This window comes from Phaenicophaeus curvirostris, chromosome 20, assembly GCF_032191515.1.
Source record: "Phaenicophaeus curvirostris isolate KB17595 chromosome 20, BPBGC_Pcur_1.0, whole genome shotgun sequence".
Classification (NCBI taxonomy): domain Eukaryota; kingdom Metazoa; phylum Chordata; class Aves; order Cuculiformes; family Cuculidae; genus Phaenicophaeus; species Phaenicophaeus curvirostris.
Window position 1 is genome coordinate 11,691,985 of NC_091411.1, and position 14,283 is coordinate 11,706,267.

Sequence of the window (14,283 nt, forward strand, 5' to 3'; positions counted from 1 at the left end):
TTAAATAGCATGCCCGACCACAACACAAGGGAACTAATTTAAATCAACCCATGTGGCAGGATCACTCTGGCTTCCACAATCCCGGAGATCCCCTCAAGTGAGTTAGCAACTGGATTTCATAAGATCATCCCTCTTGAGCATCCATTTACACCTTTAATTTATGAAAATATCATGGAACTATTTTACTACACAGGAGTTAGAGTTTTGCGTGGCTAGAGGAAAAGCAATGAAGTAAACCAAGGGCATGGGGGCTGTAGCCCACAGCCCTCCCGACTGGAGAAGCCAATCGGCACACGCGCAGGTGACCCCGTAACACAGCAGCCCCGCTCAGCTAAACGGAACATCCACACCTTGGATCGCTCCCCGGGTTCTTGGTTCCAGCCAGCAGAGGAGCAGGGACAGAGCAGCCCTGGAACGTGCTTCACATGCCCTTCAGCGACAGCAGAACAAATGACATACCCTGAATGTCTCCTTGTGTCTCTCCTATAACCAGCACCGGGGCTACATTCCTGTATCACACAGGAGCTGAACAGAAAGGTCAGGAGATGCACTGCCAGCTAAACTATGAACACAAGGCAACGGACCAACACAGAGCGGGGTCCAAGAATTCCCTCAGTCCTCTTTCATTTCTTGATGTTTAGAATGAGAGGACCAGAAACACAAGGTAATTTAGCTACAAACTAAAGTCCAAGAACCCAAAGTGCAAGAAGTTTATGGTAACTCACTCATGTTCTTGCACGTGCTTTTTCTTAATGACAAGAATTAAGGTTTTCAGAAAAGCTAACAGAAACACTATCCCTCTGTGAGTTGACACGTTGCGTGTGCCACTGGCTGGGTCTTCTGTCGTCAGCGCTCAAGGAAAGACTCGCACACGAGAAGGAAAAACTATACAAGTGCCAAGAAATGCAGAAGTCAGAAAATATTACTTCTGGTCTTGTAGCTTGTATCAATCATCGCTTTTAAAAAAAAATATAAGAGAATATTTCAGGTTGGGCAGCTTAGTCTTCCATTTCCTTAAATATGAAGTACGAACTTTCCATCTGTCAAATCACGCTGCAAGTACAACAACTGTACTCAAACTAGAATTTCTGCAGAAATGTTTGAGACTTGCATTTTTCTGCTATTTCAATCTGCAACTGTTTTTCATGCTGCTTTCAACTGGATTTTTCCTTTCAATTCCACCACTGCAGCGTACACGGCAGTCAGATGATCCCCACTTGCCAATATCACTCAGTTTATTGCAAATCCAGGACGCTACATCGGCCAAGCGCTCCTCGTGTGTACAGGGAAGGCCTCCTCCCCCAGCCTCAGTCCAGAGCTACAGAAACCAAAATACTATCCTAAAGTCCTCTGCTGGCATGGCCAGCCTCACCGCAAGTCCTAACTCACCAAGAGCTGAAAGTCAGCCTAGTGCAGGGCAGGACCTCTGTGCTCGCTCTCACCATCGCAGCAGCCCATCCACAGGTACCTTCCTCTTAGCCGCCCCCACGTGCTCTCAGCTCACACTCACTGCCTCTTTTCACTTTTTCATATCGACAATCGGACACGTCAACCAGTCCCAGGTGCGTGCACTTCACCACAGCACGGACAAGGCTCTGCAAAGCCCTCTTCTCTGTTTTAACTGACTCTTCAACAACCGTGCTCACAGTGGCTTCTTAAATACTGGAAAACTTCTTAACCAGCCCGGGCACTTCTCTCTCCTCTCCTTCCCGCCACGGACAAGCTCATCAAAGAGCTCTATTTACATCCCAAGTTACAAAGTTCAGCTGCTTCCAAAGCAACATGGAAATAGTGCAGCTTTTATGATTCTACAGCGAGTTTTTTCACAACACCAAGCAGCTTCTTAGACCACTTTTTTATTATTATTATTATTTCCAAACCGGATTTCACAGTCCACCCACAGGCCTTTGAGGAGCATTAACCAAGGGGCTTCAAAGGGAGAGCACTCTGCAACCTTAAGCATCGTGCTACTGAATGAGCATCCATGGAAAAAAAATGTTTAAACATCAGAAACAAGAGTTGCTGAAATCTGCATATCCAGAGTTTGAGCTCCTTTCTCTGATGCTCGGGCATGGTGTGCCTCCTGCCATCCTCTGTGCTGTCTTTCCGTTTGCTTACTCTCTCTTCTCATTTGCTTCCGAATCTTTGTTATGAAATCAATCATGCCTGAAACTCTTTCTTCTAAGACAAACCACCACTCGCTTCTTCAGCAACATTCACACCAGTTATCGCCTGGGGCTCCCCCAGCCCCCAACACAAGTATTTCTAGACAGAATCTCCCTGCCAGCTCCCCAAAAAATTAAGTCCTAGGCTTCTACCTTGCATTTAGCCCACCAACCACTCAGAGCAAGGACTGGCACTTCATCAGCATCTTCTTTGTGGAGAGACAACAAATACTGCCAATAGCTCAATAATAGTGATCTGCTAGTATGAACAGTCTATGTGAATAAACCCCCTTCATAAGAACAGGAATGAGAGAATTGTCAAAGATGAAAGACCCTACTAGAAATTCCAAAGCAGCTCTTGCACCATCAACAACAAGAAACAGAAAACCAAACATACTTAAACCTTGTTACTGGCAATCCTTACCCACTCTGTTCCCCATCTCCCCTTTCATTCCACACCAGCATGAAGCAGAGGAAAGATCACTGGAAAGTTCCATAGTGAAGAAAATGACACGTGCCAAGAACTTCTAGAGGCAAGTCCAACCTCCTAAATGTGACCAGAAATTCAGTAGAAGCTACAGCCAGCCCCAGTCTGCTGACTGGGATCCGTTCTTTCTCTCTCCACTGGCAGGAAATCATTCCCATCCAGCTTTCACAAACTTGGATGGCCCATCCAAGAGGTGAACTACCCAGATTCTTGGAAAACACTTTTGCTTTTCAGAGACTACTAGGTATGACCTTGTGCAAATAAAGGGACACAGCAACACGGCCCCTACAGACACTGCCAGGCTTCCTCCCTTCCCATTCCAGATGTTTTGGTCCGAAGGCCTCCCCTCCAAGCACAGGCAGCACTTTTCCTTCTTCCTTCCTTCCTGCAGACACCGGGCCCTCTCTGCCTCCACAGTTGCTTCCTCTGGGTCTCTCAAAAGCGGTTAGCATAGCTTCACAAAGAAAATAACAGCATCTTTCGCAAACAATCCTTCCTTCTCCATTCTTCCCAAGGACGTTCAAGTATTTTGCACGAATGAAGGAAACTATTTTCATTTTCTATCCTTACCCTAGAAGGCCAAGTTTCAAACGCTCACCACAGCTCACAGCTATTTTAATTTAATTTTAATTTAACTTAAATTAAAATAGCTGGGATATTTAAGTTAAACTTGCAGAAACATTTTCAGGGACTGGAGCTCTGAAGCACCTCAGTGTTCCCGTCAACAGTGCCCATTTAAGCCTCTCTTTACTTTGGCCACACTTGGAATTTCTAAGTTTTCAGGACAAAGCACGATAAAACTTCTACAAAACGTTCACAAACTACAGGAGGGAGCAAAGAGCAGCAGCTTGAGCCCCTACCAGGCCCTCAGTCACAGCCTGGAACGCGCCCTCTGTGGCGCGGGGCATTTTCTTCTCCCTTTCTCTAACTCGCACGGCGCCGTTTGCAGAGCCACGTAAATAAATAATAAGACATTTCGGTAAATAACGCGCATTACGGGTGCGATGCAGAACCCCAGTTCTGCTCTCGGGAAGGGACCCACGGGTTAACCATTAACCCACCCGGCACCGAGGAGGAAAACCCCAAACCGCGGACAGGGACCTGCCAGCCGCGGCAGGGGGCACGGCGACCCCCGAGACCCCCGAGGCAGGGGGTCCCTGCGCCCCCACACCCTGCCCCGCCGAGACGGCTCCGTCCCCCCCGCCCCTACAGGGGGATAAAGGGGCGCCCCGAGCCCCCCCCCCGCGGGCAGGTGAGCGCCGCGCCCCGGGGGAAGGGGGTCCCCGCGCCCCCCGCCCCGGTGGGCGCCCCTCGGCCGGGGTACAGGGCGCCCCCCGCCCCCGGGGCCGAGGCGCCCGCCGGGTGCCCCGAGAGCCCGCCCCGCCGAGCCGCCGCGGCCGCCGAGCGCCGCGCAGGTGGCACAAAGGGGCGCCCCCCCCCCCGGAGAAAGGGGGAGCCCCGAGCGCCGCCCCCCAGCTCCGGTGAAAGAAAAGGAGCGGGGCCGGCCGCCCCCTCCCCCGCCTCACCCCGCTCGCCGCCGGCCCCGTCGCGGCTCCCGCGGCTCCCCCGGCTCCGCAGCGGCGAGCGGGGCGCGGCACGTGACGGCGCCCGGCGCGCCCATAGGCTGCGGCCGCGGGCAACGTGCGCCCGCCCCCTCCCTGCACCTGAGAGAGCGCCTTACGCACACTGCGTAGCGGGAGCCCGCCGCTTCCTCCCTCCTCGCGGCAGGCCGAGCGCGGCCTTACGCCGTTGGCGTAAAGCTGCTCGGCTCGCCACGGCCGCTTTCTTACCTGGGGCCGTTACTCCTTGCGTAAACTGCGTAATCCCTCCCTCTGGCGCTCCGCCGTTCGGAGAGCTCCCGCGGCCGCGCCGGGGCGGGAGCGGCCGAGCCCGTGCCTAGGAACGCCACTTACGTAAAGCTCCTCAGAGAGGTTAGTGTTCCTTACGGATTCTCCGTAATGTCGTCAACGCGGACGCCGCACCTGAGAGGGCTTCCGTTGCGCAAACGCCGTAGGCACTGGCGTGCCGTGCGCAGAGTGCGTAAGCGAGGTGGCCGGGCGCCGCACCTGAGAGGGCTTCCGTTGCGCAAACGCCGTAAGCGCCGGCGTGGCGCGCGCAGAGTGCGTAAAAGCGAGGCGGGCGGGCGCTGCCTCATGGCGGGGCAGGTGGGTGCGTGAGGGCAGGCTCCGCTCCACGTGAGTAGCTGCTCCCTCTCAGACCCCTCAGTCGTTCTCTCAGGACATCAAATTCGAGGCCGCTTCACCTTGTGTTCAGGCGGGTCCGGCCCCACGAGGAATGCGGTGTTCGGCGACCTCCATCTTTCCCTTGGAAATTGAGACAAATGGCTTCAGGGCTGTGGGGAGACCTCGGGCAGCTTCCGCTGTGGAGAGGGGCTGCAGGAGGGCTGGGAGCGGCTCTGGATCAGGGGATGCAGAGACAGGACGAGGCGAGCGGTTATCAGCTGAAAAAGGGAGATTGAGATGAGATCTTGGGGAGAAATGTTTTTCTATGAGGGTGGGGAGGCCCTGGCCCAGGCTGCCCCGTCCCTGGAGGGGTTCAAGGCCAGGTTGGATGGGGCTTGGAGCCCCTGATCCAGTGGGAGGTGTCCCTGCCCAGGGCAGGGGTGGCACTGGATGGGCTTGGAGGTCTCTTCTAACCCAAACCGTTCCGTGGTTCTGAGCTCGCTCTCAACTCCCCTGCAATAGTTGTCCCCAATCCCAGCCCTTGCGCTGTGATGAGGAAGCTCCAGGTATTGTTTGTTAACTTATTCAGAGAAATGCCAGCATGTCAAAATCTTTAGGTACAGGGAGGGAGGGTTGAGTCTGGTGGGATTTTTTTTTCATTTGGTTGTGTGTTCCATAAAACCTTCACGGTTTTGCGTCAACATTCAAATGGCCAGTGTTTTGCATGAGTGCTTCAAAATATCTGCCGTGATTTCCCGGTTAGGAGTCTTTTCAAAGTCGGCTCTCGACACAAAAGCCTGTGACAGTCGTATGTAATGGCACTGTTTGCACTTTTCAAAAGTAGTTCTTTCTAGGCTGTAAAGATGAAAGTTGACTGGGGAGTTCTGTGTGAAAATAATCGGCACGCGAGGTGCTGTGCTGCAGCAGCCTGTGAGGAACTGGCAAAAGGCAGCAGGATCAGGAGATTTGCAGCACTGAACTGAAACAGTAACTCATTCAGAAGAACCATTTGCAGCATTAGAGTGGAAGTAGAAATCACGTGTGCGTGAGCAACGTCATGGATAATGAGAGATCCAGCTTGTTCAAGTTATATTTTGTACCCTTCTTTGCAAGCCTGTGGCTCGAGCGTCGCCCTAGTTCTGAGCTGTCGGACACAGCTCTGCTTCTGTAACAGACTTTTATCTCATGTTTAAAGATTGAAAGGAGAAACAAATCTGAGGGAATATCAATTGCTACTTTCAAATCTAGAATCAAGAGGTTTCAAAGCCTTGAGTGAGTTGTAGCTACATCTGCTGTGTGGCCTTAAACTGTCAGTGTAGGCCTTGAGAAGGGCAAGAAGGTGACAGCTAGACAATCAAGGACTGGTCCAAGGACTGAATGTGAGAACGCTTTTATTTTAAGTTGATTACAAGGAATAGGGACTTAATACAAACACAGCCTGGAGGAAGGCTGCTGGAGGAGACAGCACAACGGGAAGGGACAGCTGTGAAAAGTAGCAGCTGTGTAGTGAAATGTAGTAAGGAGAGGGAAGCCTGCAAGAGATGGCATCTCAGGTGGTGAAGCTTCTGTGGAGGCAGAAGAAAGGTTTCCAGCTGTGGTCTGAGTGAAATCTTGAGTTTTTCTGTTGTGTTCTCCCTTGGGCTAATGATTTGCCAAGGGCAAAAACACAGAGGAAAGGGGATTGATGGATTAATTTAGAATACAGGGAACTGGAAGCGCTTTGAGGCTGCAGTACAAGGGTATAAATTTAACAAGGAGAAGAACATACGAGGTTTGGAAAAGAAGTTAACATTTGTCTTTAGGCTTCATGGAATAAAAAGGAAGAAAATTGATGTATATTCAGTAAGAGACAGGGACTTGAATTGTGCCAAAAGCAACCTGGAGTTAGAGTTATCTTGATGAAAGTTAAAAGTCGTTAACAATAATTATGCTCTTTCCTGGGATAAAATACTTGCGTAGAATGATTATTTGTTTAAAAGTATATAACTCTGGTAGAAATACTGTGTGTTTCCTGCATATGTGTTCATAGAAATATTTAAGATGTCATGTGTACTTGAATGTCGTCAACATCTCTTAGACTACCGAGGGCATTTGGGAGGCTGTAAAGGCAAGTTAGGTGAAACGCTTTGCTTGAGCTCACACACAAAGTGGCACAGTCTGGATTAGAACTCCAAGCCTTGTTCTCTTTCTGGCTGGCTGGCCCCACAGTTGTGAGCAGAAGCACATCTGAAGAGTGATAGTATCTTTGGCAACAGAAAGTACATGGCATTGGCATCTAAGTTTGAATTATTGGGGTTTTTTTTGTAAGAAGCTTAATGATCTGAATGATTCTGGTAAATCTAAACTTTCTAGGACAAGTGAATGTGGAAAGGGAACTCATAGTTAACTTCTGCGTACTGCGTGGTGGCTTGCCCTGTCTCTTTGTACCTCTTGGCTGGTCAGGTTAGTTAGAATGGTCTGACTTGAAGTACTTGTGCTGTAACAAGTGTGTATAATGCAATAAAACTAGTTGTATGAGACCCGCATACAGACCTGAGATGTCAGTGTGAAGAACAGTCAGGGTGTCTGAAGTCTTCCAGGACTGTTTCACTCATATTTACTGACACAGTGAATGTAGAATTAGTTCATAAAAACATCTCTGTTCCTGCACTGATTTTCCTGCTTGCAGATCTCATACCTAATTTATGCTGTATTCTATGACTGCGATAAAGAAATTTTATTACCAGTATTAAATAGAAATAGAGGCAAGGTAGGAGCTCCTATATCTGGCCAGCATGTGAAAGTGCTTTACCTGGGGACCAAAAAAAACCCAGAAGAACAGAGAGGTGCTTTAAAAAAGTTGTTGGTAGCCCCAGGTTTTAAGGCTGTGGAGGGAGGCAGGCACTGAAATCCGCAGTGAGCAGCCCCGTGGGATGGTGGAGTCGGATGATCCGGCATCAGCTGCAAACTCTGCATTAGGGACTAAATGGCGATTAGCTATGGTAAAGGGAAAAACTCTAAGTGAGTAAGGATGAAATGTAGCCTATCAGATGTCAAGTGTTTGGTATTGTTTACAGACAAATGAGAATGTTCATCATGCCTGAGGGAGGAGGGATTTTTCTCTTGTTATAACTCAGAAAAGAAATCTCCGTTTGAAACTTGCCATTGTCCAGTGACCCAGTTCTTACAGGTTTCAGATTCTGCCTTTAGACATGTACTGCAGTTAATGGGATTTGTGCAGAGAGATCTGAGGACAGAGTTGGAATTGGAAAAAAACCCCTGTATGAGGTCTGTATTTTAAAAATCTTCATAGGAAAAGCTCTCTTTACATGTGAAATTAGTCTCATAAGCGTCACAGGAACATGAAAATCACAAAAAACTGGAGAAGTTGAAAAGGAACTTGTTTGACTTACATCTTCATCATCTATAAAGCAAATAATTACATGTGCTTAGCTTTAATTTCAGTGGGATGTATCACATACTTAATGTGGCTGTTTGCATGCTTTGAAGCTTGGCAGGGTTTGAATGCATCCCAGACAGGATGCATGGGCTTTGGAAGGGTGATAAGCTAAGGAGAGGGCTTGCAAATGTGTGATGTTTTGGAGAAAATTGTGAAGCTGGAAGGCGGGTCATCTTTAATGACAGCAGTGAAGTCGGAAACAATCCCCTACAACATAAAACAGTGTCCAGGACTGCTCTCCTGTCTTGCTGTATTTGCTTATGTGGAGAGGAATTATGAGAAGAGAAGGGAGATAGAATGTCAGGGGATACAGAAAACAAAATGGAAAGTCATGCTGTTATCTGGCTTCTACAAAAGAACCCCACAACACAGAGAGCAGAAGGTGAAAGTTAAAGGGTTATAACAGATGTCGAGCAGATTAGGGCTGCATTCTGAAAGGCTAAACATTTTTTTTTCTTCCCCAAATCCTCTGTTTTTGCAGAGCGACTGGGCAAGTGTTGAACCCAGAGTCAATAAAAACATTTCTGCAGATCTTTGTTAAGATCAAAGGCTCAAAATTTGAGCAGTCAGTCGCTGGGAGTGGTCTGGGGGTGCGGGAAGGGAAATCAGCAGTGAAAGCATGGCAGGTTTTAATTGAATCTCTTTCTCTGCAGGATGTGGGTAGAGGATTCACAGAGGGGGGAGGACAGATGAAATGATATCAGTGTAGTCTTTGCTGGGGTAGATAAGCTGTGCTTGTGGTAGGTGTAACTGTGTGTGGGTACGGACGTGAAAGCAAATCCAAGTCGTAGCCCAGCAGCTCTCCTCACACCCTGCTTCTTCTGGGCCTGCTGGGACTTCATCCTGGCTTCCCGCTACATCACCAGGAGCGCGAGTGCTGTTGGGTTTTACTTTGACACGGGCTCTACGATCTCTGTTCCCTAGTGAGGATCCTGTGGAAGTTGATTAGTCCGGTTTGTGTTTGGTAATTCTCAAGTGCCATCTCATTGTTCCTGAGCATCCCAGGTGTCAGAATTGACCTTTTTTTGTGTATACTTGATCCCAGCTTTTATTGTTGTGTTCTGCCTTCATTTTTGTTTGGCCCACAGTTCCTGGCTGGTTAATCTCATAGAATCATTAAGGTTGGAAAAGACCTCTAAGATTATCAAGTCCAACCATCAGCCCAAAACCTGTGGGTAAGTGTTTATTCTGAAAAATGCTTACAAGTTCTGTATTCATTAAAAAAAAAAATGAGGTGGAAAAGGGAGAGAATCATGCAGAGGGCTAGTCAGAGTAGAGCGTGCTTAAACATCTAGAATCTGTGCTGCAAAACAAAAGATGACATGCATAAATGTGACAGTTCCCTGTGTGCCTACCTCATTATAAAGGGCTTTACAGAGTGAAATAATATGTGGTGCAATCCTGAATAGCTGTTTGACTTTGGACAGGAGTGAAGGAGAGAAAATGGTACTGGGCACTAAAAGAGGAGGGATCACACCGTGAAATGTACCGTAGTGCTCTTTGAGGTCCAGAGCAGGCTCTGGGGGGGAACGTTTCGGAGATCTTTTTAGCGATAGGGGTGAGGATCAGCTTGAAAAGCAAGTGAAACTGGAACCAAGTAAGTGGGAAACACTTTTGGGTTATGACTAATGCAATTATTAGAGAGGCTACTGCCTGCACTGTGGTGGATTTAGCTGCAACTAGGAACAGAAGTTTGTCCATGTATGATTGATTCCAGGTTGGGTTACAATTTAGAAGTGCAATTAGTGAGTCATTTGCTACTTTATATCAATTATTAAAAACAACAAAGGTCCAGGGTAAAAAAAAGGTCCAGCACTCAGTATGTGCTGCTCTGCTTGTTAATCTTCTGCTTTCACGTTCCTATTGGATGCTTGGCAGCTTTGCTGAGTGTCGTGGGGCAGGTGGTCCTTACGCTAGCAGTGAGTTGCTGTATGCTCTGCTGGCACTCAGCATTGCAGTCCCTTCGGTTTGACCCTGTCACTGCATCCCTGTCCCGCTTTGTTTGGCTGCAGCCAGACCAAGTGGAGTTGTCTGTAGAGAACCTGCACGTCAGCAGCTGCCTGAACCACAGGTAAACAGAGGTGCTTTAGTGTTCTTTTTATAGATGCTGTTCAGGATGCAGTGCAGCGTAGCTACCTTGGGCCATCCTAACATCCCTTCTAAATTGTTTTGTCCGTGGTGCTGTCTTCAGCCCACTGGTTGTGTTCTCCCCCATCTGGCAACTGCTGAATGCCTAATTAAAACATTTCCACTAGTGGCCATGACAAAGCTCATAGCAGCAAACAGCCTTTAAAATGTGAGCCTGCATGTGCAGGCGTGTTTTCTGCTGAGATTATTTCATTGTGGCCTGTGTCCCAGGAGTGTTTCCCAAGAAATTAAAACTTTGTAGTTAATTTAATGTTTTGTTTTAAAATGCGGTTTGCATCGCCCAAGATGGGAAAGGGGATGGATTCTTTTTAAGGACTGCTGCCGTATTGATTGTCACTAACTTAGGAGAGGGCATGGGTTAACTCCTGTCAGTGTAGAGGGGAAAAATTCATTTAAATTCTGATCTCGAAGCATTTCTGCAGGGTGGTGGAATCTAACCACCCCCTGTTGGTGGTACAGTGTCAGCCCCACAGAAGGGAAGTGAGATGAAGTGGGAGGCACTGACTTCATACCCTCTCACATGGCTATTGAAACGATTGCAGCCCCGGGGACAAACAGAGAGAGGGGGCCATGGGAAGAGGCCAGGCCCCCGGCTTTCTCCAAGGGAGATGTCCTATTGCTGCTTCCAGGAACACAAAGCCAGGCTACGCAGGAGCACGGAGCTGACCCAACGGAACATCCCTTGTTCAATAGGCAGGCCAGGAAATCAGCAACATTGCCAACCTTCAGTGAGCATTTAACTAAAATTTCCAGAAAAGATGGGGCCCTAAATGATCATTTGAGGTCTCCTGATCCTTGACATCTCTCCTTTGGGAAATGGGGTGTTGATAAATTATCTGGGCTTGAATTTTTCTTTCCTTCTGTAATGGAAGTGCTTTTACCTATTTGTGCATGTGGGAGTATGGGGTGACTGCTGCTGGCTATGGGGCTTCTCTGCCTGCATCCTCTGTGCAGGGCAGGGGGGCAGAAAGAAGGTTCTGCAGCTGTGTCTTACGCAGCAGGTGTCTCGTTGCAGTTTGATGGCACAAGGGTCGGCTAGTGAACAGACATACAAAGGGGACTGAACTTAAGAGGTGTCCACAGTTTTCACTCTTAATGCTTTGTAATGCACATTTCAGGTGTGACTGTGAATGCTTAACCCTCAAGTGACTGTGGTTGGTGTGGCTAACGTGTTTGTGTGGCTAGGGCTGTAGACGTGATGAACCAATCTGGGAATCAGCTGCATTTTCCTTTGTGGAGGTACAATATGGTGCATGCTGATCTCGTATATGACAATACCTATCTTGTATTGGGATATCAGGGACGAGTAGTAAATACCGGGGGAATATGTTTGTCCTTCTTAGAAGAAGAGTGATACAGTTGTAAGGGTTGTTTTAGGGAAGAGTGGGATTGGAGCAGATCAGGGAGGACAGGAGTTTAGTGCAGGTCCTTAGATGGATGTGCTAGGTTTTTTTCTTTTTTCCCTTTCCTTTGAAGTTCAGGATTGAAAACCTGCCATCATTCCGAAGCACAAACAACCTGGGTGGCCGTTTTATCACAAATAGGCAGAGTAGCAAGGCACGACTGTGGCTCCGCTGAAAGAGGCTTTGTCATACGAGAGGTTTTCCAGGTCAAGATAAAAAGCAAAATCGCCCTCATCACATGAGCCTTTGTACTGCACCCGTATTTTCTAAATGCTTTTCGCTTATCTTTAATGTTTATGCTGCTATCAAAAATAAACCCAGCTTCAATCTCTGCGGGTGTTGTATTTAACATCAACAGTGAATAGGCTTTTTCATTCCTAAATGCTAATTTTCTTTCTGTTTTCAATCTGTTTCTGGTACAAAAAGTTTTTGTTTTCAGTGCTGGGTTCCCCCCCCCCCCCCGCTTTGGTTTCTTTACTGCATGTTGTTTTCTTACCATATCTGTTTTTATCCATGGCGATTTGTATTTTTTTGATGGAAGCAATTACTGAGTTTCCATCTATGACTCTGAAGCCTGGAACTTGAATCAGAGCTTGTCTGAGTGCAGCTGGCAGTGCAGCCATAATAGTAATAATTGAAGAAAAGCTTTACCAAGATTCATTTTCATTAACAGAAAGTGGAGAACCCTTAGGAATAATAGTAATTGTTAGATAGAAATGAAAGGCTTTGAACTGTGGTCAGAAATCTGGTCTCAAAATCTTGCTATAATGAGAATTTTGGTTATAATGAAGAAATTTTATAGCTTCATTAGAGTTTTTTTGAGACTGCAGCCAGAATTCAGTGGTGTTTGGGAAATGTTCATAGGCTGTACCCTTTGGATAAAACACTGACCTTGTTGGAGCTTGTGTGAGTGTTGCCTGATTGTCCTGGTACCCAAACTTCGTATCACAGCACAGGGTCAGGACAGTTTGTAGTTCTGATGTCCATTCATCTCGGTGCAGCTGAAGTTCTAGAGCGATGGATGTGGCCCAGTACCTGGATGTGACAAACAGGGAATGGCACATCCCTCTAACTGGAACCACTGTGGAAGACCTGCTGTTCAGAAGCTATTCTGTCTCTTGTGGGATAATGTGCTGTGTTTCTTGCACTGCACAAGTGTCCTTTCAGTATTTGAGACTCCACATGCCGCACATACTGCTGCTTAACTGACAGTGTTGTCGTAGAGTGGGATGAATAGGAAACAGCTCTGCAACAGGTACAGGTTATGTTCCAGCCAGTAGGTGTGTACCTCAACATTTCATAAACTTTGACTTGCCAAGGCACTATTTAAACGTTACATACATTTTCTTATATTTAGTGTAGCGTCTTAGTTTTGTGCCTTAGATTAGAAAGTTCTGTTTGAATTTTTGATCCAAATTTGCTTGCATTTGGAATGGGAAGTTAAAGGTTGTTGGTGTGTCTTCTTTCTTTTCATGTATTGTTATCCTATTTTGCTTTCCTATTATAGATGCTATTCAGCAATGCTGCCTCTTACACTTTGGTGTGCAGCCTTTTTATCATTTCACTCAATAAATACATATAAAAATTCTATTAGATGCAGGTGTTCACAGACCTATGATTTTTTATTTATTCTATTTGCTATTTGATGACCTAAATGAATCAGCTCTTCTAATTACTTATTTAAGGACTATTGATCTCTCGGGTTTCTTCTGGGAGGCCTTACGGAATAGCATATCACACAAATAACATTAGTTGCCTGCAGATGAAGGCAAGCAGACTGTTGTAACACTGGAGTAACCAGGCAGGTGGCTTATTTTAGGCTAAATTCTAACTGAAATATTTATGTACAGATTTAAATGCTAAAGAGCTGGAGCTCGCGCAGTATTGCGAATGTGGCTGCTGTTGGTCAGCAGTTGAATCATCCCAGTGGGAAGCCCCACAGTTACGTTCTGAAGGCGTGCAGCAGTTCGGGCCCTTTGCTAGGAACTGCAGTGGTTTGAGCCACCATCCTTGGCTTCCCATTCCTGGAGCGCTGGTGTGGTCATTAGAGAAAGAGAACAAGTGACTGGGAAATTTAGGAGATACAGAAGTGGTGTAGCACTGAGAATTAGCGTGTGGTCATCAGGTTTCATCGTGTTTCCTGAAGTCTCTTTCAGGGTAGTATTTAAAATGTTCGTATTTAAAATTAAGAAAACCTTATAGATATGATTCTGTTGGGTTGATCTTTGACATTTCCACATCCCAAAATGTTCTATGTTTTGTGTCATCGGTCAGCACATGTAGATAGTGCTACCCGACCCCCACCAAGTGTCTAATAAGGTGCTGTGAAACAATTTCACTGAGTGTTGAGATGCTCCTGCTGACTTGCAAATAGTTCCTCTTCCCTTGGCAAGAGGCAAGGGGCTGAGTTGGTTTGTTTCTGACCACCATGAGGATCACTGGGAGACTGAAATGCCCC

At 47.2% G+C, this 14,283-nt stretch overlaps 2 protein-coding genes across 10 annotated transcripts in view; one reads left to right on the forward strand and one right to left on the reverse strand.

Moving 5' to 3' along the window:
* The window catches only part of STRBP (spermatid perinuclear RNA binding protein), a 63,775-nt gene extending 59,315 nt beyond the window's left edge, over window positions 1-4,460 (reverse strand). For 8 of the 9 annotated variants that reach the window (XM_069873553.1, XM_069873552.1, XM_069873554.1 and 5 more), the window contains exon 1: window positions 4,179-4,259. The gene's annotated coding sequence lies outside the window, so the exon portion shown is untranslated. Of the gene's footprint in view, window positions 1-4,178; window positions 4,260-4,442 lie in introns of those variants that run through there. The other variant, XM_069873547.1, reaches the window with a different exon arrangement.
* A 343-nt stretch (window positions 4,461-4,803) lies between these two features.
* CRB2 (crumbs cell polarity complex component 2) overlaps window positions 4,804-14,283 on the forward strand; it is a 62,490-nt gene continuing 53,010 nt past the window's right edge. The window contains exon 1 of the mRNA XM_069873509.1: window positions 4,804-4,847. The gene's annotated coding sequence lies outside the window, so the exon portion shown is untranslated. The remainder of the gene's footprint in view (window positions 4,848-14,283) is intronic.